This window comes from Manis pentadactyla, chromosome 2 (assembly GCF_030020395.1).
Source record: "Manis pentadactyla isolate mManPen7 chromosome 2, mManPen7.hap1, whole genome shotgun sequence".
In the NCBI taxonomy this organism is placed as follows: domain Eukaryota; kingdom Metazoa; phylum Chordata; class Mammalia; order Pholidota; family Manidae; genus Manis; species Manis pentadactyla.
In genome coordinates this window covers 72245266-72267997 of record NC_080020.1, presented here as the reverse complement: position 1 = coordinate 72267997, position 22732 = coordinate 72245266, and the positions used below count along the sequence as shown (strand labels likewise).

Genomic DNA, 22732 nt, shown 5'->3' with positions numbered 1-22732 from the left:
ACGAGAAAGGAAACATCACGATGGACCCAACAGAAATACAAAGAATTATTAGAGACTACTATGAAAACCTATATGCTAAGAAGCTGGAAAACCTAGAAGAAACAGACAACTTCCTAGAAAAATACAACCTTCCAAGACTGACCAAGGAAGAAACACAAAATCTAAACAAACCTATTACCAGCAAGGAAATTGAAGAGGTAATCAAAAAACTACCCAAGAAAAAAAAACTCGGCCCAGATGGATTTACCTCGGAATTTTATCAGACATAGAGAGAAGATATAATGCCCATTCTCCTAAAAGTTTTCCAAAAAATAGAAGAGGAGGGAATACTCCCAAACTCATTCTATGAAGCCAACATCACCCTAATACCAAAACCAGGCAAAGGCCCCACCAAAAAAGAAAATTACAGACCAATATCCCTGATGAACATAGATGCAAAAATACTCAATAAAATATTAGCAAACCAAATTCAAAAATATATCAAAAGGATCATACACCATGACCAAGTGGGATTCATCCCAGGGATGCAAGGATGGTATAACATTCTAAAATCCATCAACATCATCCACCACATAAACAAAAAGAAAGACAAAAACTACATGATCATCTCCATAGATGCTGAAAAAGCATTTGACAAAATTCAACATCCATTCATGATAAAAACTCTCAGCAAAATGGGTATAGAGGGCAAGTACCTCAACATAATAAAGGCCATATATGAAAAACCCACAGCACAGCCAACATCATACTGAACAGCGAGAAGCTGAAAGCTTTTCCTCTGAGATCAGGAACAAGACAGGGCTGCCCACTCTCCCCACTGTTATTTAACATAGTACTGGAGGTCCTAGCCACGGCAATGAGACAAAACAAAGAAAGACAAGGAATTCAGATTGGTAAAGAAGAAGTTAAACTGTCACTATTTGCAGATGACATGATATTGTACATAAAAAACCCTAAAGACTCCACTCCAAAACTACTAGAACTGATATTGGAATACAGCAAAGTTTCAGGATACAAATTTAACACACAGAAATCTGTGGCTTTCCTATACACTAACAATGAACAAATAGAAAGAGAAATCAGGAAAACAATTCCATTCACAATTGCATCAAAAAGAATAAAATACCTAGGAATAAACCTAACCAAGGAAGTGAAAGACCTATACCCTGAAAACTATAAGACACTCTTAAGAGAAATTAAACAGGACACTAACAAATGGAAACTCATCCCATGCTCTTGGCTAGGAAGAGTTAATACCGTCAAAATGGTCATTCAGCCCAAAGTAATATATAGATTTGATGCAATCCCTATCAAATTACCAGCAACATTCTTCAACGAACTGGAACAAATAGTTCAAAAATTCATATGGAAACACCAAAGACCTAGAATAGCCAAAGCAATCCTGAGAAAGAAGAATAAAGTGGGGGGGATCTCCTTCCCCAACTTCAAGCTCTACTACAAAGCCATAGTAATCAAGACAATTTGGTACTGGCACAAGAATAGAGCCACAGACCAGTGGAACAGATTAGAGACTTCAGACATTAACCCAAACTTATATGGTCAATTAATATTCAAAAAAGGAGCCATGGACATACAATGGGGAAATAACAGTCTCTTCAACAGATGGTGCTGGCAAAACTGGACAGCTACATGTAAGAGAATGAAACTGGATCACTGTCTAACCCTATACATAAAAGTAAATTCAAAATGGATTCAAAGACCTGAATGTAAGTCATGAAACCATAAAACTCTTAGAAAAAAACATAGGCAAAAATCTCTTGGACATAAACATAAGCGACTTCTTCATGAACATATCTCCCTGGGCAAGGAAAACAAAAGCAAAAATGAACAAGTGGTACTATATCAAGCTGAAAAGCTTCTGTACAGCAAAGGACACCATCAATAGAACAAAAAGGTACCCTACAGTATGGGAGAATATATTCATAAATGTCAGATCCAATAAAGGCTTGACATCCAAAATATATAAAGAGCTCACGCACCTCAACAAACAAAAAGCAAATAATCCAATTTAAAAATGGGCAGAGGAGCTGAACAGACAGTTCTCCAAAGAAGAAATTCAGATGGCCAACAGACACATGAAAAGATGCTTCACATCGCTAGTCATCAGAGAAATGCAAATTAAAACCACAATGAGATAGCACCTCACACCAGTAAGGATCACCACCATCCAAAAGATAAACAACAACAAATGTTGGCGAGGTTGTAGAGAAAGGGGAACCCTCCTATACTGCTGGTGGGAATGTAAATTAGTTCAACCATTGTGGAAAGCAGTATGGAGGTTCCTCAAAAAGCTCAAAATAGACTTACCATTTGACCCAGGAATTCCACTTCTAGGAATTTACCCTAAGAATGCAGCAGCCCAGTTTGAAAAAGACACATGCACCCCTATGTTTATCACAGCACTATTTACCATAGCTAAGAAATGGAAGCAACCTAAGTGTCCATCAGTAGATGAGTGGATAAAGAAGAAGTGGTACATATACACAATGGAATATTATTCAGCCATAAGAAGAAAACAAATCCTACCATTTGCAACAACATGGATGGAGCTAGAGGGTATTATGCTCAGTGAAATAAGCCAGGCAGAGAAAGACAAATACCAAATGATTTCACTCATATGTGGAGTATAAGAACAAAGGAAAAACTGAAGGAACAAGACAGCAGCAGAATCACAGAACCCAAGAATGTACTAACAGTTACCAAAGGGAAAGAGACTGGGGAGAATGGGAGGGTGGGGAGGGATAAGGGCGGGGAAGAAGGGGGATATTATGATTAGAATGTATAATGTGGGGGGTGGGGGAAAGGGGAGGGCTGTGCAACACAGAGAAGATAAGTAGTGATTCTACAACATCTTACTATGCTGACGGACAGTGACTGTGATTGGGTTTGTGGGGGGACTTTGGGTAGGGGAGAGCCTAGTAAACATAATGTTCTTCATGTAATTGTAGATTAATGATAACAAAAAAAACTGAAGGAAAAAAGAAAATTCAGGAGTCTATGACCTTTGATGAGAAATAAAAATTTTTATGTAAAAATTTTAAAAAATAAAAAAATAAACCTTCCTTATAGGTTACTATAAGAATTTAATGAGTTAACATTTATAAAACACATAGAACAATGAGTGAATGCTTGTTAAATGAAACAATTTTCCTTCCTTTGACCCTCATTGGTTTTTACAAAATGAAACACTAAACCCTATCAGTCACTTTCACTTCAGGAATTAGTTTCTTCCAATTCTGTCCCAGAGCAAAAATTAATAGGGTAAAATCAGAGATGACAACAAAGAATTGAGTATCTTCAAGGAGGACTAAGGATGTGTGAAGAGATAACAACTGTGAAGGTAACTGGCTCAGAACAAAGGGGATCTGTTACTAAAATACAAGTTCTGTCCCTTTGTTCACAGTTTTGCCCACTATCAATTTGCCTTCCATGCAGTTAGGCAATGTCACACTGAAGCAACACAACCTGTTCAATTCTTCTGCAGAGCATGCAGAACCACAAATTCATCTGTGCTTAAATGCAGAAGCTTAAAGGAAAAAAATGTTAGCATATATTTGATTAAAGTAACACTTGAGTGCCAAGTGTGGGTTATTTTATGTTCATTTTAACTTCCTTTTGATCATCAAAGACACCCCTCCTCACACATTTAGACATAAGACATAGTAAAATTGTCACTCATTTAACATTAGAGTTAAGGTGTTTGTATGGTGATAATATCATATATGGTAGACATAATCCCAATGCATAATTTTGTTCCATGAAATTAAACATAAAATTTGACAAATTTATAGGCAACAAAAGTAAAAATAAACATGTGGGACTACATCAAACTAAAAAGCTGTACAGGAAAGGTAACAATCAACAAAATTAAAGGCAACCTACAGAATAGGAGAAAATATTTAAAACCATATAGCTGATAAGGGGTTAAAATAACCAGACTACATAAGGAACTCATACAAATCAAAGGCAAAAAATTTAATAAACTAGTTTAAAGTGGGTGAAGAACCTGAATAGGCATCCTTCCAAAGAAGACATACAAATGGCCAACAGGTACATGAAGAGGTGCTCACTATCACTAGTCATCAGTGAAATGTAAATCAACACCACCAGGAGGTATCATGTCCCACCTGTGTGGGTGGCTATTAGAAAGATAAGAGATAACAAGTGTTGGTGAGGATTTGGAGAAAAGTGAACCTTTATGCACTGTTGGTGGGGATGTAATTGGTGCAGCCATTATGGAAAACAGTATGGAGATCCCACAAAAAGTTAAAAATAGAAATACCATATGATCCAGCAATCCCGCTTCTAGGTATCAATCCAAAAGAAATGAAATCAGGATCTCAGAAGAGTTATCTGCACTCCCGTGTTCACTGCGGCATCATTCAGAACAGTCAAGGTGTGGAAACAACCCAAGCATCTGTCGACAGATGAATGGATAGAGAAAATATGGTATATATATGCAATGGAATATTATCAATATAAGAAGGAAATCCTGCCAATACAACAAAGATGGATGAATCTTGAGGGCATTTTTCTAAAGGAAATAAGCCAGACACAAATACTGTATGATCTCACCTATGTGTGGAATCTAAAAAAGTCAAACTCATAGAACCAGAGAGCAGAACAGTGGTTGTCAGGGCCTGGGGTGGGAAAAATCGGGGGATATTGGTCAAAGAGGACAAACTTTTGGCTTTAAGATGAATAAGTTCTGGGAATCTAATATATACCCTGGTCACTACAGTTAATAACACCGTATTACATACTTGAAGTTTGCTAAGAGAATGGATCTTAAGTGTTCTCACCACACACACACACACACACATGGTAACTACGTGAGGATATAAATACAGTAATTAACTTGATTATAGTAATTATTTCATGGTATATGTATATATTAAATCATCACATTGTATACCTTAAATATATACAATTTTCATTTGTCCATTATATCTCAAAAAGCTGGAATAAAATTTCACACATAAAAACGAGTAGTGTTTGTTAAGAAATTCAAATACCAAAATAATCATAAATGTAGATTTAATTTCTAAACACATAAAATTTGAAGCAGCAAGTGTGTATTTATAAATTATACCTACATAATACCGTAGTAACTGAACCCAAGATGAAATATTCTATTCAGTTTTAAATAATTAGGTTTTTCTCCTATAAATGACCTGATAGTTTGGTAATTTATGAATTCAAAGTGCTGAGGTTTTACTGACTTGAGTCTTTTCTTAATTATTGTGATAGATAAATCATAATATTCTCTAACAAGTTTTTGTTTGTTTAAATATAAGTATGTCCTGACCCTGATTTTATATATATTCACTTTTCCTTTTATCCCTTCTTTCCTTTACTTGCTTTAAGTAACCTCCCCAAGCCTCAGTTTCCAGCTCTGAAAAATGAGACTAACATAAATTATAAACTTTCCAGAAGGTTTAAGTAAGAAAATATATGTAAAGCATCCACCACCACGTCAAACAAAAGAGGATTTCTTTTCTCCACCTGTCTTTCCTTGTCAGTTCTAGAACAGTGAAAGTAATCGTAATGGATGAAAAAGAAATGTTTGCTCACATCCTTGGTTTGCTCCCCAATTAGGCACTGGTTAACAATGTATTTTCTCTTCAAAGTTTTCTTTATAATATGCTATTGAGAAAACCAAACACATTTGTTTACTCACTTACCTAACTGCATAATGCTCCATCTCCACTCCATCCCGGGATGCTTCATGGAGGCAAGATTTCCCCTTGGCAGCCACTGCTTCTCCAAGATGACAACCAGAAGGACTAACTTTAGAGCTAGAGAGAAGACTTGACAGTTTCACAGAATGTCTAAGTGTAACTTAAACTCTGATGGAAGGACATACAGTCAGAATTCAGGGGATTTGGGCAGAATAGACACATCAGTTACTCATCTGTCTGCTGATGGAAGGACTGACTGGCTACGAGGCCTCAGCTGCGCTGTGCTTGAGGGAGTCTGGAGTCCGCTGCATAGAGGTTAAGGGATGGGGCAGCGTCTTCTGATTCCAACAGAACATTCTGTCCTGAAGCTTTTAACTGATTTGTTAAGTGTTTAAAAGTTGACAAGAAGGTTATTGATGATGGTTTAAGCTAAAATTTAGAGATTATCTAATTTGAAGGGAGTAGAGAACCACTAATTATCTTGGCACTTTGAAAGTGGGTCAAGTAAACGTGGTTGTGAAGGAAAAATAGTTTACAACTAAACCATAATTGTGAACTCCCTGTGTTCACAACATGTTTGTGAAATCCCTCAAAGGATTAACAACTTCTGGAGGGACACTGCCCATAACTTCCCCTTAAGTCTCTGAAACATGAGTTTCAGAAAGAACAAACAATATGCATTCACTGAAGCTAGGTTTTCACCAAAGACAATCTCAGAAATTACTTGATACTTAATGATTTAGAGTTAAATCCAATCTTTGCATACATTTGACACTGTATTTTAGAGAAAGTAGTGAAGTAATAGAAAAATGCCCCCAAGTCCAATATAATTTGAGGAACTTCCACATAAACAAAATAAGCGCAATTTTAATTTAAAAAATTTTCAAACCTCAAGAAATTGCTAGTGACCTCCGGGAAGTGAAACTCAGGGGACAGGGAGCCTACTTTTTACCATATCTCTGTGCAACTTCTTACTTTTTTAAAGCTTGTGTATATGAGTTTCTATTTTAAAAAATTAGTTAAAATTGTTAAACAACAGATTTAAGTTTGAATGTGAATTCCCCAAATTATATTGAGCAAACATCATTACAAAACATCAATATTTCTCAAAACTATGATGTAGGCAATGCCTTGAAAATAAAAATTTTACGTTATAACTTCAACAAGTTACCACTTTTATAATTTTATAATACACTGAAATAGAAACATCACTAGATGTGGAAAAGAATTGTCAATCTTTGTTGTCAATCTCTATAAATATGATTGTAGTTACTAATAAGAAATTAAAATAATGAATTAAAATGGCTCAAGCCCTCATTTTTTTGCTTATTACTATGCTAATGGTCAGCCTAAAATTTCTTAGCCCCAGTTACAATCTCTACTCTTAAATAACTCTTAAGCCCGGTTAATACATATGATGGCACTCAAAAATATAAATTTCTACACACATGCCTCATGCGATTGGTAGTATTGTTTTATTAAACATTTAATCACAAAGCATCTCAAAAATTTTCACAAAAATATCATTTTCATTTTTAAAAACCCTTTTAAAAAGTGGACTCTAAAGTTCATAGGCACAATATACAGGAAAGAGACTATTTCCTTTAGCTTTTCCTTTGAATTTGGATGCATAACTATTCAAGTGAAGTATGCAGTCAAAGAGTCATCTTCATGTATAATGTTTTGCTCTCTACCTTTCTGTCTTATGGCACTGAATGGAGAATCAAGTAGGTCAAGGTTTATATTGCTATTAAACCCAAATAGGTTCGTTAATATTATGTAAACTGACAAACAAGTAGGTGTACCCCTTTATAGACTTAAATAATATAATCATTATGCTTTTAGGTATTAAGGTGTCATTTTGAACATTGCCTCTTCAAGAAGGGTTGGCTGACAGCCCAATCTAAAGTAGGCCCCATTACCCTGTTTTATTTATCTTAGCCCTTCTAGCTATCTGGTATTTTCTTTCATTTACTTGTTTATTGACTATGCTGCCTCTTTAAAAGGTAGATTCCATAATCAGAACCAAAATCAACAGGACCAAGAGCAGTGTCAGACATGTAAGCACTCAGTAAATATTTACTGAAAGAAAGAGTAAGATTACATTGTTCTAAAAGATATCTCTATGAACTTGAGCATATATTGGATAACTTGGTAATCATTTTTAATTAAATATTTATGAAGCATTAGTTAAATTCCAATTACTCCTAGAATTATAAGAACACTCTTGAATTCCCTTTCTTCTCCCTTTCTTTATTTCTTTCCATATTTCAATGTAACATATTCTTAAATGCAGCAAACTGTAGACATTTTGGAGAGCACTCTACTTATTTCAATAACTGAACACGTAAGAAACAAGTAAAATCTAAGTTGCCTCGAAAAGGGAATTATTCAGGGTGACACTGTTCCCAGATATGGACTAATCCATGGGTGACACCTGTTTACTCCTTCTAACAATTTCAGAAGGGTGCCTAGGCTTGCTGTTCTCCACTCTCTGGATTCTTTCTTTGGCAAACTCTACATATTTCATGACTTTAATCCAATTACAAATCTCTGTTGATTCCCTTCCAAATAGAATCACATGGCTATATCTGTCTATACAGCTATCTAACATGCAAACTCAACACTTTTTAAATGAGGCAGTCATTTTTCTTCCCCATACTGCTTCCTTATTCTAGTCACAAAGACCACTGAAGTCACTAAGACTTTTGAGTCAAAAAATCTATGTTCTTTTAAAATGTCTCTAAATACTTCTCCTCTTCCCCATTCCCCATTTCACATTCAATCATCTTCTTGGATTGTCACAACAACCTCCAACTGGTTTCTTCCCTATTTCCGTACCAGGACCATTTGGCCTACTTGAGTATTGATGACGGTGAGCTATTCTTTATACTTCTTTCCTCATTTTGTTCATCTGGTCAGTTTTACCTCATAAATGCCTCCCTGTTTTGTCCCTTGCCAGTCTCACTAAGCCACCCAAGGCCCAACATTCATCATCTCTTAATTATTATCTCGGCTTCATGACTGGTTTCCCTCACCTACTCTTGTCTTCCTCCAATCGGTACTGCAGTCAGAATCACCTTTGAAAAATGTAAATCCCAACATGCCTCTCCCCTGCTTAAAATCATTCAGTGGTTTTTCATCACACTTAGGTCAAAGACCAAAACCCTACAGAATCTGCATGATCTGATCCTCCTGCCTCTCCAACTGCATCTCAGACCATCCTGTTTGTGTATTTCTATAGTCAAGTCACACTGATCTTGAAGTTCCTCAAACCTGGCAGACTTCCCCCTGCCCAAGAGCTTGGACATGTGTTGTCTCCTGTGACCAAAAAGTACTGCCTACCTTCCCTCCCCACCACCATCCCTTTTCTTAGTCACATCCACACCTCCTTGTGTTCATCTCAAACATTACTTATTCAGTGAAGGTTCTCTAACAGCCCGCACTCCCAGACTAGTTACACTTTCTCATGATAACCTGTACTTCCCCTTTTGAGAACTAATTGTACCCATAATTAAAAGCCACTTGTGTAATTAGTTATTTAAAGTCTGGCATTCCTGGTAGAATACAATTTCATGAGGTTGGGCAAGAATTGAATTTGGTTTACTCTTCTCCCAGTGCTTGGCACAGAACTTTGCACATAGTAGATGCTCAATAAATATTTGTTGAAAATATCAAAGAAGAAACCCAGAGTGACTATCTGTAAGTTCCATCATCATGTCTGTCTCTAATGGCCAATTTTCAAGAGTATAAATAATCTGGGCTTATCCCACCTGTCCACACATATTAATCACCATTACTGGATATGAAGTTCTTCTCCCTTCTCACTCTCAAAAACATGCTTTTGTTCACTCATGCATCCAGGTCATCATCAATCATTTGGTTTTCCTGGCCAAGAATGTTCCTCCTTCTGTCTTAATTCTATAACCCTTTCAAAGCTCAAATTCAAAGCTGCAAATATTACTTTCTTTACTAATCCTCCCTCAGCTGTTCACTGATTTATCTTTACTTTATATTCCTGTAGTATTATTAATAGGTATCCTACAATTAAATATTATCTTATATTATTTACTAGTTTTTCATATTTTTTAATGTAGTCTCCTCAACCAGATCTTAGGTTTCTTAAAGTCAGCATCATTTCTTATACTTTTCTTTAGTGTCATTTCTTACTTTTTCTAAGTCCTCTTCCAAAGCTTTCCATCTCTATATTTCTCAAGCCTATATTCCCAAACATATAAAGAGCCCCTGGCACTGTATACTCTTATAAGGTATTCGATAAGTACTTTCTGGCTAATAGATTTTCTATTGGCCCAGAAATTCTTAATTGACTTCCTCATATTTAGCTCTACCTTTAATGTAGTGAAGAGTATAGCCACTTATATAGCGGAGTCTACTTTTCTGATTAAAAAACCAGAAGCATGAAAATAACCCAGATAAAACATGTAAAATGAATTCACTGCTTTGCTTCATGATGAAGTATGTTGACATCAGTTTGGATCCAGATTTTAACAGATTTCAGAATCAGTCATGATGTTCAAGTCAGATGACTTAAGACTATGATATATCCCAGAATATCTTTTGGGGCCTTTTTGCACCAACACAGAATTCACTTTAGCTTCCAAAAATGTATTCATAGAATAAATAGTACCTTAATAATCTGAAAGAGTTAATGGGGTTAATCAAATGTTAACCCAACTCCCAAATCAAGAATATATTCCACAGTGGCACACAAATAGGAAAGGGCTGCCCCTTTTTTGATGATGCTTTTCTGGCTATCTGCTCTTGTGAATATGTTTGTTTGTTGCTTATGAACTCAATAAGCTACTGTTGGTTATTTTCTAAGAAATTTAGAATCATATTGGGGGAAACATAATAAGGCCCCAATAATCATTTCATTGATTTGAACTTCCCACCTTACATTTATTTTGAACCCACATTACGTAAAGGTGTGAAAAGCAAATTTTCCCTGTTTATACCAAATCACATATTCCAATCTCTGCTTAAAAATATAATCAATGATTAAATTCTTCATGTAACTCTTGGATTACAAATAAGACACTGAGAGAGGTTAATTTTTAAGACACAGGAGCACTGTTTAGGAACATTAACTATATCTTTATTCATAATTCCCTAATATAAGGAAACTAATAGGCCTTTCAAAAATGGTCCTCACTTAGTCAAGAAGAAGGTTAGGCCTCAGGGAGACACTGACCCATATATTTCTTCAGTCATTTAGTTAAAATTGTAAGCAATTCAGGCCACTTATAAGCAGCATGCTTTTATGAATTAGGTATTTTAATCAAGGTGAAATAAAAATATTAAAATTACTTGGAAAATATTTGTTTGGAATATGTTGTTAATATTTAGTATTCTAGGATTCAATTCCCATTTGTCCAGTTAACTTGGCTGTTCTAAAAACCACTGATTATTCCCTATATCAAGGATAGGATCTCAAATGTATATGCAATTCTCCCACAAATGGACTTCAAAATCTAGGTTAGAACATTGCTTGAAGTCATCACTCACCCCCAAATCAAACAATGGTCTTACTCTACCTAGGAAGGATAATTTTAACAAAGCTGGGCAGCTGCAGGAGGTCTCCCATGTAGGGGAAACTAGTCTATCTATCTGAATCAATTTCTTAGGTCCATAGGGCAACAGCCATCTCAGAACGATCAAGCTCACATTTAAATTTATTCATTCTTTACCAACTAATAATCAGTGAACATCTACTACACGTCCAACACTGTTCTAGGTAAAGGATATTCAGCGGTGAACAAGACAGGAAAGTTCCCTACTCTATAAACCTTTTATTCTGAGTGTTTATGCAGAGAGAAAGGGCAGTGAGCATAATAAACAAATTTAAAAAAATACTGATTACAAAGAGGATAAGAAGTTGAAGTAAAAAATTTTTCAAATTAAAGAACATGCCATACAAAAGGAACATCAGAAGCACCCTTTTCCTTCACATGGACCGCATACATACATAGGTATTATTTAACTAGATAGATAGGCAACGCAGATATAGATTCATATGTACATAGTTACTCTACACAATCTAAGACCAAACAGTCCATGGTATTCCCTGACCCACAGTGAACAAAGGAAGCAGCATCACATTTTCAAAATAATAGATTACTCATAAAAGTAAAATTTTATATGTTTAATAAGTAGGTAATATTTTATTATAAGTGCCTTATAAGCCAATTACTAAAGATGTTTAAAAGAGCCAGTAAAATGTTCTAAACAAACTTTTAAAATATTTGTTCACCAATTTCACTTGAGAATATATATATAACTATTCACTCATCTGCCCTGAATTTTAATTATCCCAACTAAATTTCCTGTATAAATACATATAAAACAAAACATTCCAGTGAGTATAATTACTTATAATAAACAGCAAATTTTACATAAATGGCCTATTCATGTTTTCTATATGGTTTATATACCTTCTAACATGTATTTAGAATTACCTAATTTTTTTTTTACCAATTGTCTACTCACACAAATGTAGTGGATAAATATAAACTTCTAAAAAGTAATTTATTACTGTTAGATTAAATATCACTTTGCATTCCAAAAAAGAATGTTATATTTCAAAATGCACAAGGAAAGCCCACTTTTATTGTCAGTGCATCCATACACATTTGTGTATATTGGTTCATAAACACACCACTGTATTAAAAAAATACACTCTCTTAAAGACATCTAATTGGCAGAAACGCTTTTTAAGAAGCATACAATTAATTTGTAATCATGGCGTGTGTGTAGACTAGAGAATTAATGAAAAGCAAAGCATCTTAAACTAACAGGTTTTTAAAGTTATCAGTTTGATTTTTCAAGAAATCATGTCATTTATTTTCGAAATGTAATGATAGCAACACTTTCTAGAGTCTATCAGTTGTATTTAGAATAAGATACTCATAACTTTCAAATACTGCTTCTACTAGTCATCACTTGTCATTAACTGTAACTGTATATTCGAGAGCTTTCTAATAATAGCCTTTAATTAAACCAAGGACTGTTAGAGGGTTTCCATTGCCCTTTGAAGTTCTTAATTATTACTTGTATCCAGCCTTTTATGGTACACTTAAGGTTAAATTAAATAATTTAAATATACCTTGAAGAGAAATATGAAGACTTTTGCCGGTTTTAATTAAATCTCTGAATTTCAGGATTTGAAAACAATAACACATGTTCTGATTTTTTTCGTGGCCGATGGTAAAATGCTCGCTATATTAAACAACAACAAAAAAAAAGGTAGCTTTTTATGGGACTAATCGCTAAGCAGATGCATGTAAATGAGCTATTTTCTATGCATGGCTTCCAAAAGTGCTAATTAAATAGTTGGTATTCAAGGCTATGCTCGCTCATTGTTTAGTGACACACAAATCCAGCGATGTGTGCCAGCAGACATTTTAAGTTGAATGTTTTCTCCTCTACGGCCTTTGTCATGAAATGGTGGCACCATGATGAGAACACTAGTGTAAGCAAAACATTGAAATATGCTTTAATAATGTTTTAACCATGTAGTGACACTAGTCTAGTTTTCTAATGAATTTTTAATTTCTTTTTTCTTATAAGGGTGGTATGACTTATCGCTGATGCATATTAAATCATATACATGAGTCATTTTCTCTAAATTTGCATAAAATGGCTAAATGCTAATGCACCAAATGGAGCTTACTATATGTGGTACAGCAAATATTCCCTTGAAGATTTTCTGCAATCAATCTCCTGTATTTCATTAGCAACCAGATAAGGTGTGGTCTGCAGAATAAAAAAGAAAAGTGGGTAGCTCATGAACTTAGGAGGCTTCAGTTGATTTTCTACATGGTGATTAGATTCTGCAATTAAAATTTATGTAGGTAAAACACACACGTGCTTCTTTTAAAGGCACAGTGCAACAAGAGTACTGAATACAGCCTTGCAATATTAAACAATGAAAAGGCACCATTCGATCACTGTGATTTTCTATAGCTATAATTAAACGAAGGAAAACCATACTTTAAATTTAGTATCACTTGAGTGTGTAACACTTCTAGAATTTCATAACTGAAGATTACAATTTCCTTAAAATGTTTATAAAAGAAGTTTAAAAAATACCCATGGGTGCAATGTTTTTATTTACTACCTTTTCCCTTTTTCCTTGTCAAGTAATGGTGAAGAATTTTCTACACTGACTTTTAACATTTAACCATGGTTTCCTGTCACCAAAATACCCTTACTGAACTGAGATTAAGATCACATGCCATGAAAACTGCATCAGGGTGATAGTATTATTGGGTAAACCAAAGATGTTTCCTTGATAGATGAACTCACTGCTTACTCACTCTACTTGTCAATCTTTTTCTCTTCTCTCCATATTTTCACTATCTGGAATATTTTTTAATCTGGTACAGAAAAAATTGGGGAAGGGGATGGCTATTTAAAAATAAATGTATGCTTTGCCCTACAGTTACTTTGAATTAGTCTTGGTAAATAATTAAGGAATGCATAATATATTATTTAGATGCCATGGTCTTAAGAATTTGAGTGGTATTTCAAGTACAATTATAGTCATTTATTTATCGGTAGAAAATTTACATAATCACACTTCAAAATCCAGTGGACTGGAGAGATAGCAGAAAGACACCCATGCATGTGGTAATGACTCTGAGCATTAGATTAAGTTAATAATGTATTGATGCACATGATATTCTAATATCTAGCACTACAGTATTTGATCACTTAAAATGAAAAAAGCATAAATATTTTTGTCTTTTCAAACTACATTTTATACAGAAAGGCCCTTTATAGTATAAAATCCACTTTGAAAAATCAAAACTGAATTGGACAGTCTCTAATAAAATGCAGCTAGTTAAGATTAACTTAAATAAAGGCAAATTTCTATTTCTATTGGCTGGGAAAATAATTTTGTTTTAATAACAAATATTAGTTAAGCAAAAATATTGGTCACTTCATATATTTTAAATTGACAATATAGACCTTAAGCTTGAAGTCCAGAAAAATGACAGAAATTCAAGTCCTCTCTCTAGTCAGCACACAAAGCATACAAATGGAGGGATAACCTATTGGAAGGAAACACATTTTCTGTAATTCAGTCATGCTATGGATTCTGCCTAAGCAGAGTCCATATGAGACAAATTTGGCAGAAATACATGCAGTATTTGTACTATGCTGTTTGAATCACTGGAGTTCCATGTCATATCTGCAAACTCAGATTTTAGACTATAACTGAGCATGAGTCTTCAGTTTGAAAAATCTAAGCTACCCAGCAATTTCTAGCTTTATTTGGGGACAGCTAAACTTTTTATTTTTTATATTAATCCAAGTGCCTGGAAATTGTCACAGGAGTTACTTTATAAACAGTGAAATATAAATCCATCAATTAATTCCTGTTTCCTTGCTGTCTAGATATTTTCATTGCTAGAATCACTCAAGAGGCATATTCTACAAACTCTAAAGATGAAGACCTACCATATTATTTTTATTCCATTCTTTTCAAACCCTCTTGCCATGAATTAGTCATGGTGATAACTTCATATTTAAAGTTCCTAAACAGTTTTCAAGCTATCCCAGACTGTTCAGTATCATCAACTTCATATTCCTATCAGCCAATGCTGACTTAACCTTGCACATAGACTATATATTTCAAGAATAATTCAACACATTAAAGTAATATACATTGAGCAGCTACTATGGACAAACTATTTGCTTTCTAAAAATAAGGCCTGAAATCCATTACCTGAGGTCCTCTCAAGACTTGATGCAACAGTTTCAGGTAACTTCATAATTCCCACTGAATTAAAAATAAGAACTAAGTACATTTCTATTATTATTATATAAGAGATATATCCCTGACAGGAAGGAAGTCCATGGATTCTGAATTTCAATGATATTTAATCTATTATTGGCTGCATGAAGGCAGTACCTCCAAATAAATGATAGGACCATTTTTTTTCATTAGACCAGGGTTGATTAATATGTAAATTACTTATGTTTGAGATATTAATTCAGTGAAAACATTTCTTAATCATACTTGCTAGAAATTCTCCCATTCCAGTAAATTTCACTCATCTATATATGCTTAAGTATAGTTATAATATTTTTTCCTCTTGTTTCCCAAAAAGACAAAGAGTTAAGAGACATCCTAGGTAATATTCTGTAAATCATTTTTTGTTGACTGACTCAGAGAAAGTGTTTATTATTTGTTTTTGCACACATCCTCTTTCCCAAGTGGTCCATTTACAGGTTTTCACCAATTATTAAAGAGATTAGCATCTATAGTTATTTCCAATCTTTCTCTACCAATTAATGGTACAAGACATAAACACATGCACCTTGTCAAGTTTGAATTTAAACTAAGAAAAAAAAATCTGAGAGCCAATTTGCTGTTAAAATTCTCCCGATAGCTTGTTTTACCAGGGCCAGTGACTATAACAAAAACTCAGAGAATACAAGAAATCCGTCAGGCAGATACTCAGTGACAGAACCAAATGAATACTGTTGGGTAAGTATTTTAATAACGCAGCGTTTTCGAAGCATTTTCCCAAGATTATTTCTAACCGGCCTTGTCTTATAGTCGCAAACTCCCTTAAAACAGTAATCAGCTTGAAACCAGTTGAGCAAACCTACAACAGGAAGTTGATAATAATAAGCTTCCAAGTTTTCCTGTAATACTGATATTAATTACTTTTGTAAAAGAAGAACTTGAATGTCCTTTGTCATGCAAATTGATCAGTAGAAAAATCCATCACCTTTGGAATTCCACCACCTCACTTGAACTTGCAGCAGACTTTGGTACACCCTTTGATTAATGGAACCAAGCTTGTTTTAACAAGTCTCCGAGTGCCTTTCAGCGTCACCAAAGCACAGCCCGTGGGCTGTTGCGCGTCGGTGTACACTAGGAAGCCTGGGCCCTCGTCCTGGTGCTCGTGCCCACTCAGTAGCTCGTGGCCACTCAGCCCGCAGCCTCTCAAGACAGGTGACCATCTCCTGAAGGGGGGGCCAGGGCTGTTCCCCCTGTTTCCCCGTTTCCTCCCTCCTAGCGATCCTCCTCCTTCCCTGACTCACCCGAGGGCCGCAGAGCCGGACCTGTGCCGGGCCATGTGGATTTAGCCGGGTTAGAATTAAGATGGTATCATTAGCTGCGCACAGCGTGACTTCCCACTAATCCTCTCTGCAATTTACAACAAGTTTAAATGTCCATGCATGATGTTATTAACTGGCTTTAGTAAGTGCTTAAGACCCAGATTTCTTTTTAAAGTAATCTCTGAACAAGTTCTACTGTATCCACCCAACAAGGAGATTACTATTTCCAGCAAATCTGATAGGGGAAGATGCTCTCTGAGTTCCTAATGGGAAATAGGGTTAGAGATGGAAGTCGATCCAGGGGAGAGCCCAGAGCGGACTGGGTTCACCAGCCCCGGCTCGTATTCACGAAACTTCTTCCTCCCTCAAGACCTTCCCCGTCGTAGGGGGTGAGGAGGCAGCAGGGCCTCTCCGTTGGCAGCTTTTCACTAAGTGAAAAAAATTGGGCCGGCCGGGGTGGGGGTGCACAATATCTTTATCAATAACACTGATCATACCTAGGGAAGAATTCTGGGCAGAACCAGAGTGTCAGCAAAAGAAAACACCTTAATCACAAATTTCCTGCTCCCTTGCAGAAGGGGCCCTGGGAAAGGGCGGCAGCCGCGAGATGCCTGCCTCTAAGAGACGTCCTGGCGTGACTGAACCCCGAAGCCACCCCTATCCACAAACCCAAATTAGGGATTCCTAAGCAATCGTAGTCCCGACCTGGCGCAAAGGCAGGACCGAGGTCTCTGGGGAGGGGACGAAGGGTGGTAAATCAAAAAACATAGAGCAGCCCTTGTGCACGAAGGTACAGGAAGGCCGGCGGCCCCACTCAGCGGGGTCCCGGGCAGCCCGAGTCCAAGCAGTCTCCAAGTGGTGTAGGACGGGTTCCTGAATTTGAGCTCGCGCGAACTTGGGAGGCAGTCCAGCCCGCTGGCCCGACCGCTGCGCGCTCCCGGCAGCTCCAACGCGCGCCCGCGCCGGGAGCGCGCGCGCCGGCGCACCAGCTCGGGCAGTCCGGGCAGCCCGTCTCCCGGGAAACACCAATCAGACGCCCTCTTTCAGGAAAGGGCCGCGAGCAGCCGCAGCTGCTGTAGGGCTAGGGCTGTTGGCGGTCACCGGGAGGCGTCGTACTGCCCCGCGGCGGGTCGGCCGCCTTCGCCGCTTCCACTGCCTACCCTAGCCACTTCCGCAGCCAGTCACAAAGTCGTGTGTCTCCTTGGTGCACCGCCCACGCCCAGCACTTTGCAATGCGGCTGCTAAGCCTGGCTATTTTTAGATCTCAAGAATAGGTTGTGCGGGAGCTCAGTTGAAACCCAGTCAATCCACCAAACACAATGATGTGCTTCTCTTTGAACAAATATGGCTCAGAACTCCATATTTCCCTGCATAAAGTCGATTATCTTCACTTTTTAAAGTCCTACCCCCCTGTGGTCTGGCAGTTGGCTCCAAAGCAGAAAGCCACATGCTACCACCTCAACGATGGTCATCACCTTTCTGAGGAAGTGAACTCACTCTTACAGCCCTGATTGAGGGCAGGCAGATATTCCTTAGCAGCAATCATAATCATACACTTTTCATTTCCATTCATCATCTTTAGAATTCCACATTACGTAAAGCCAGCAATTCCCAGAAGTGGTGAAATGGGTTCTCTAAACAGATCAGAATGAAGGTTTCTGCTGTTTTCTGTACTAGGTTAACTTGTGCTAAGAAACCAATGAACACCAAAACAAGATAAGGAAGCCATCTATTAAAATCTGGAGACACTGAAAAACTACCTTACATAATCCATCTCTGTAGGACTTGTTTAACTGTCTCCAAGTACTAGTGTTAAAACAACCGACCCAGTATTAAAGATGTCTTTTTACTCAGTAACTTCTAAAGGACACCTTGTCTCATTTGCCCATCTCACAACGTCCACCCCCTGCACCCATCCAAATGCAGCAGCATCTTATGGTGTGTTTTACTTATTCTAATTAAGAAAAAGCTAAGTCACAGTTTGACAAAGTGGGAAAAGGATATGAATATTCTTAAGCCACAAAGGCATTTTCAGAGGTGCAGATACATAGGGAAAAAACTAGGTATACAGATAGTCATACACTCTCTTTCATACATTTTCCAATCACACTGGAAAATAATACCTTTGACTTCATCTCTACATTTTTTAAAAGTCGAAATTCTTGAAATGCTAAACTGTCTTGAACTGTTTATATGTGTAGTCTATGAATAGAACATTTACGAACTTGAAGTGTACTCATCCTTGTCTCCTTTTAAGTGGTTTCTTAATTTTCATCAAAGACTATACAAAATCAAATTAGAATTTCATGTTTTTCCAACTAAGAAAGTCATCTTAATTTTAAAAATAAACACAGAGCACTAGTAGTAGAAATTTAGTGTTTAAGAAGACTTAAAGAAAAGCCACTTTGGGGAAATAACTCACTTTAAATGTAAATAATGCATTATCACATTACTATGCATATTAGTGGTAACTTCACTAAGGGGCTGGTGAATATATCCATTTCATATCCTTCAAGGAAATTGTGGAAATATTCATATCTTTTTTATTTTTTTACCTCTACCCAATTTCCATTTCTGTTGTTTTGAATTTTCTGTATGACTGTTTTTAGGTCATATCCTTTATAATTCTATTATTGGTGACTTTTCATTGTTAATTTTCTGGCATAAAGTAGGGCAAGGAAAATAAGTTGGTTATAGCTTTATATTTATTTTTACAGGTGTCATTTTATCGGCCTATTTCTAAGTATTTCATGAAAAGATTCTAGATGTCAAAATCTGCAGTTAACGTTCCTGTTCAGAAATACACAAAATAATACCTTTGAGGTTGGCAACTCAGATGTATTATTCAGCAAAATAGCAATTACTCATTGTTTTGCACTTACATGTTAAGAACTATGCGACACTTGGTGACACAATAACAAAATTGCAAAGTCAATTATATTTAAAGTAGACATCCTAATAAAACATACACAACCAACTCCTTTTACTCTTTTTGAGCTGTTTTGTTTCCTTTCTCTGACTGTTTACAGTCAAATAGATTATGTGAAGATTAAACCTAAGTATAGTAACTTGATTCATGCACATCATGAAAAAAGTTAGAAAATGGGGATGGGGACAATATAAAGGGAGGGGTACTCCTGAGGGCACCAGAATCCACCTAGGAAGGTACCAGAACATTGCATATTTTTGGAAAAGTACATCAACGATGTTCTTTTGCAATGTCAATCATAGTGGCAACTTTGAAAGAGCAGTGTCTGCCAAAATTTAAAGCAACAGTTAACCCAGATTCATACTAATAATTCTAAGCAGAACTAAAGCAATAAAACCCAAGTAGTGTCTCTTTATATTTAAAAAGGGAGGGTTTCAGGTGGGACTAGTTGTTTGTCTATTCTATTTTAATTGCACAAGAAGCACTTTTGTAACTTGAACTTCCCAGTAATGAATTCCACTTCTCAACCCAGCCTGCAGGCTGAATTGAAGTTCCCATCAGAAAATTAAAATGTTGGTCTGGATAAAATAACTTCTAAATGAACTATTTCTTTTCGTTTCTTTTTGTGTTTTCTGCAATGTAGCCCCTCGCAATGATATTAGTTCTAGTGTGGGAAAATATTATAATTGAGATCTGGTAAGTTATTTGCAGACTTCAAGTTTTTCTTTACACTGTGCTGACATTTAGTACAGCCCTGGTGAGGAAAACAATACTACCATTCATAGCTCTAGACGTAGATTTCAATCGACTTAAGCGGGCACAATGAAACTTGGTCATTCACTGGTTACCCATATTGTGTTCTCAAATTTTCTCTCAGCAAAAGTATAATGACTCAGTATTGTATGGTTGCATAGACAAGGGCTCGGAACAAGAGACACTAGTTTTGTCTGACGGTGTGAGAAAGTCGTGAAGGGATCTTTTCTTCCAGATGGTGTTAAATTCAGCTGCCTTTTTAACATTGGCCTTGCACAGCAATCTGCTGCTCCCATTTCACAAAGACTGCACTTGGTTCCCACTAGTTAACATGCATGCTCACGCAACCTGCAACTTCACTCCAACTGTTTTACAATGCACTGGTATGCTAAATAAACTTGATCCGGTTTCTGCCAATGTTAAAACTAGCTTTCAAAGAACTACTTAACTGATATTTACACTTTTGACTTAAATGTACATTCCTTCAGAATATTTAGGATTTCAAGAAATATCACCTTTTTTATAAGGTCATTGTAGAGATTACCCCAGGACACCCGTCAGACCCATACTCTGACACAATACCTCTCTTTAACATACACAAATAAAACAAAATGTCAGAAGTTTGATGTGTAATAGAAAAAAGAAAAATTAGGACATGTTGCAGCAAGAGCAGTGAAGAGCAAAAAATAAAATGAAAATAATAACATTGAAATGTATTTTTATTGATCGATAAGTCATGTAACATTAGTATGATACAAAGCAAGTTTGATATGACAATGGCAAACACAGAATTATAATATTGTTTATTTTCCTTAGATGTTATATTTAACACATTTACATAAAAGACCAAGATGTAGGCAAAAGCTTCAGTAATTTGACTCCATTGAGTGCTTTCAGTAAACAATAGGTTTCCCCAGCAAACATCTTATTGCCTTAATTGAACCTCCTTGAGAAAGAAAACCACACACTTTGTAATGTAAATGTTAATTGTAGTAGACAATGGTCTAGGTAAATAGCACCCCTGGACATGAAGTAAATGAAAGGAATACAGGCACTTAACAATGAAAGGTTGTTTGCACAAACAGTGCTTCAAATGTAAATAAACAAGGGTCTTCTCAACGGTCACTACCGTAGTAAAACTTTGGCACGTGTTCAGCAGCCATATTGAGAATTTACGTTAATAAAGTCTCTCAGAGATGCTAACGGAAGTTAACAGTGGTTTTACAGGCTTCTCCGGGATGAAGTCTTACAAGGACTTAGAGCAACAAAGGAAAATGTAATGCTTTTGAAGAAAAACTGTGTATTGGGGATCTGGGATTGTCTGTAATCTAAGCCACATGTAAGTAACAGGCCACTTGGGGCATTTCCTATTGCAATATTTGTATTTATGTTTCAATGATTATACATATTTTTGCTTGGTGACACAGGGAAAATATAAGAACTTCTACAAAAAGAGTACAATAGGATCACCAAAATGCCAAAGTTTCTGTTAAGCATAGTCATTTTTAGATTAAATAGAAATGACTGTTTAGAATGCATCTTGCTGGGACAGTACCAAAACAACATTTTACCATGTTATTGCAATAAACTGTCTATAGGTTGATGATTTTATAGCTTTACTTTCCATTGTTTGTCCACTAGCATAACTAGGCTAAGTTCTTAGATCTATCATGTTAAGAGGTAAACAGCCTAATGAAGCGATAACAATGTCTATTATATAGAAATATGTATTTTTAAACATAACGCACCTAAAACAAAAGCCAAAAGGTGGTCTCAAGGCCAAAAGTACAGACTGAGAATTTGACAGGAGGAGCAGGCAGGAATGGGATTTCCTTAGAACTGCTCATGACTAGCTTTCCTTAAATATTGAAAATCTCAACCAAAGAAGAAAGCCAAACTTAATTACGGCCAGATTAAACATTAGTTATAAAATTAACAGAAACAGACAGTATGCAGCAGCTACAGACCATTTGGTGCTGCCATTTGGGAGCCTGCAGATGGCTGTGGGTGGGAAATGCCTCTACTTTCTTAAGCGATGGAGATGAGTATGGTGTGTGCACTTGATGTTTTTTTTTCATACCCCCAACCCCCAAACAGGGCTGTCTGTCATAGGCTGCCGGCCCGCTTTACCACTTGCCCCCGAGCGTGGGAATCGGAGCGTCCTGCCGTTCACATCTCCTGCATTCCGTTTATCGGAATCAATTAGGCAAGACAGACCCTCAGATTCCCCACCCCCTTTCCATTTTTGTCA

At 36.4% G+C, this 22732-nt stretch overlaps 1 pseudogene; it reads right to left on the bottom strand.

Annotated features, from left to right (window-relative positions):
* Positions 1 to 16816, bottom strand: part of LOC118932251 (tigger transposable element-derived protein 1-like) — a 40571-nt pseudogene extending 23755 nt beyond the window's left edge.
* Positions 16817 to 22732: the final 5916 nt, after the last annotated feature.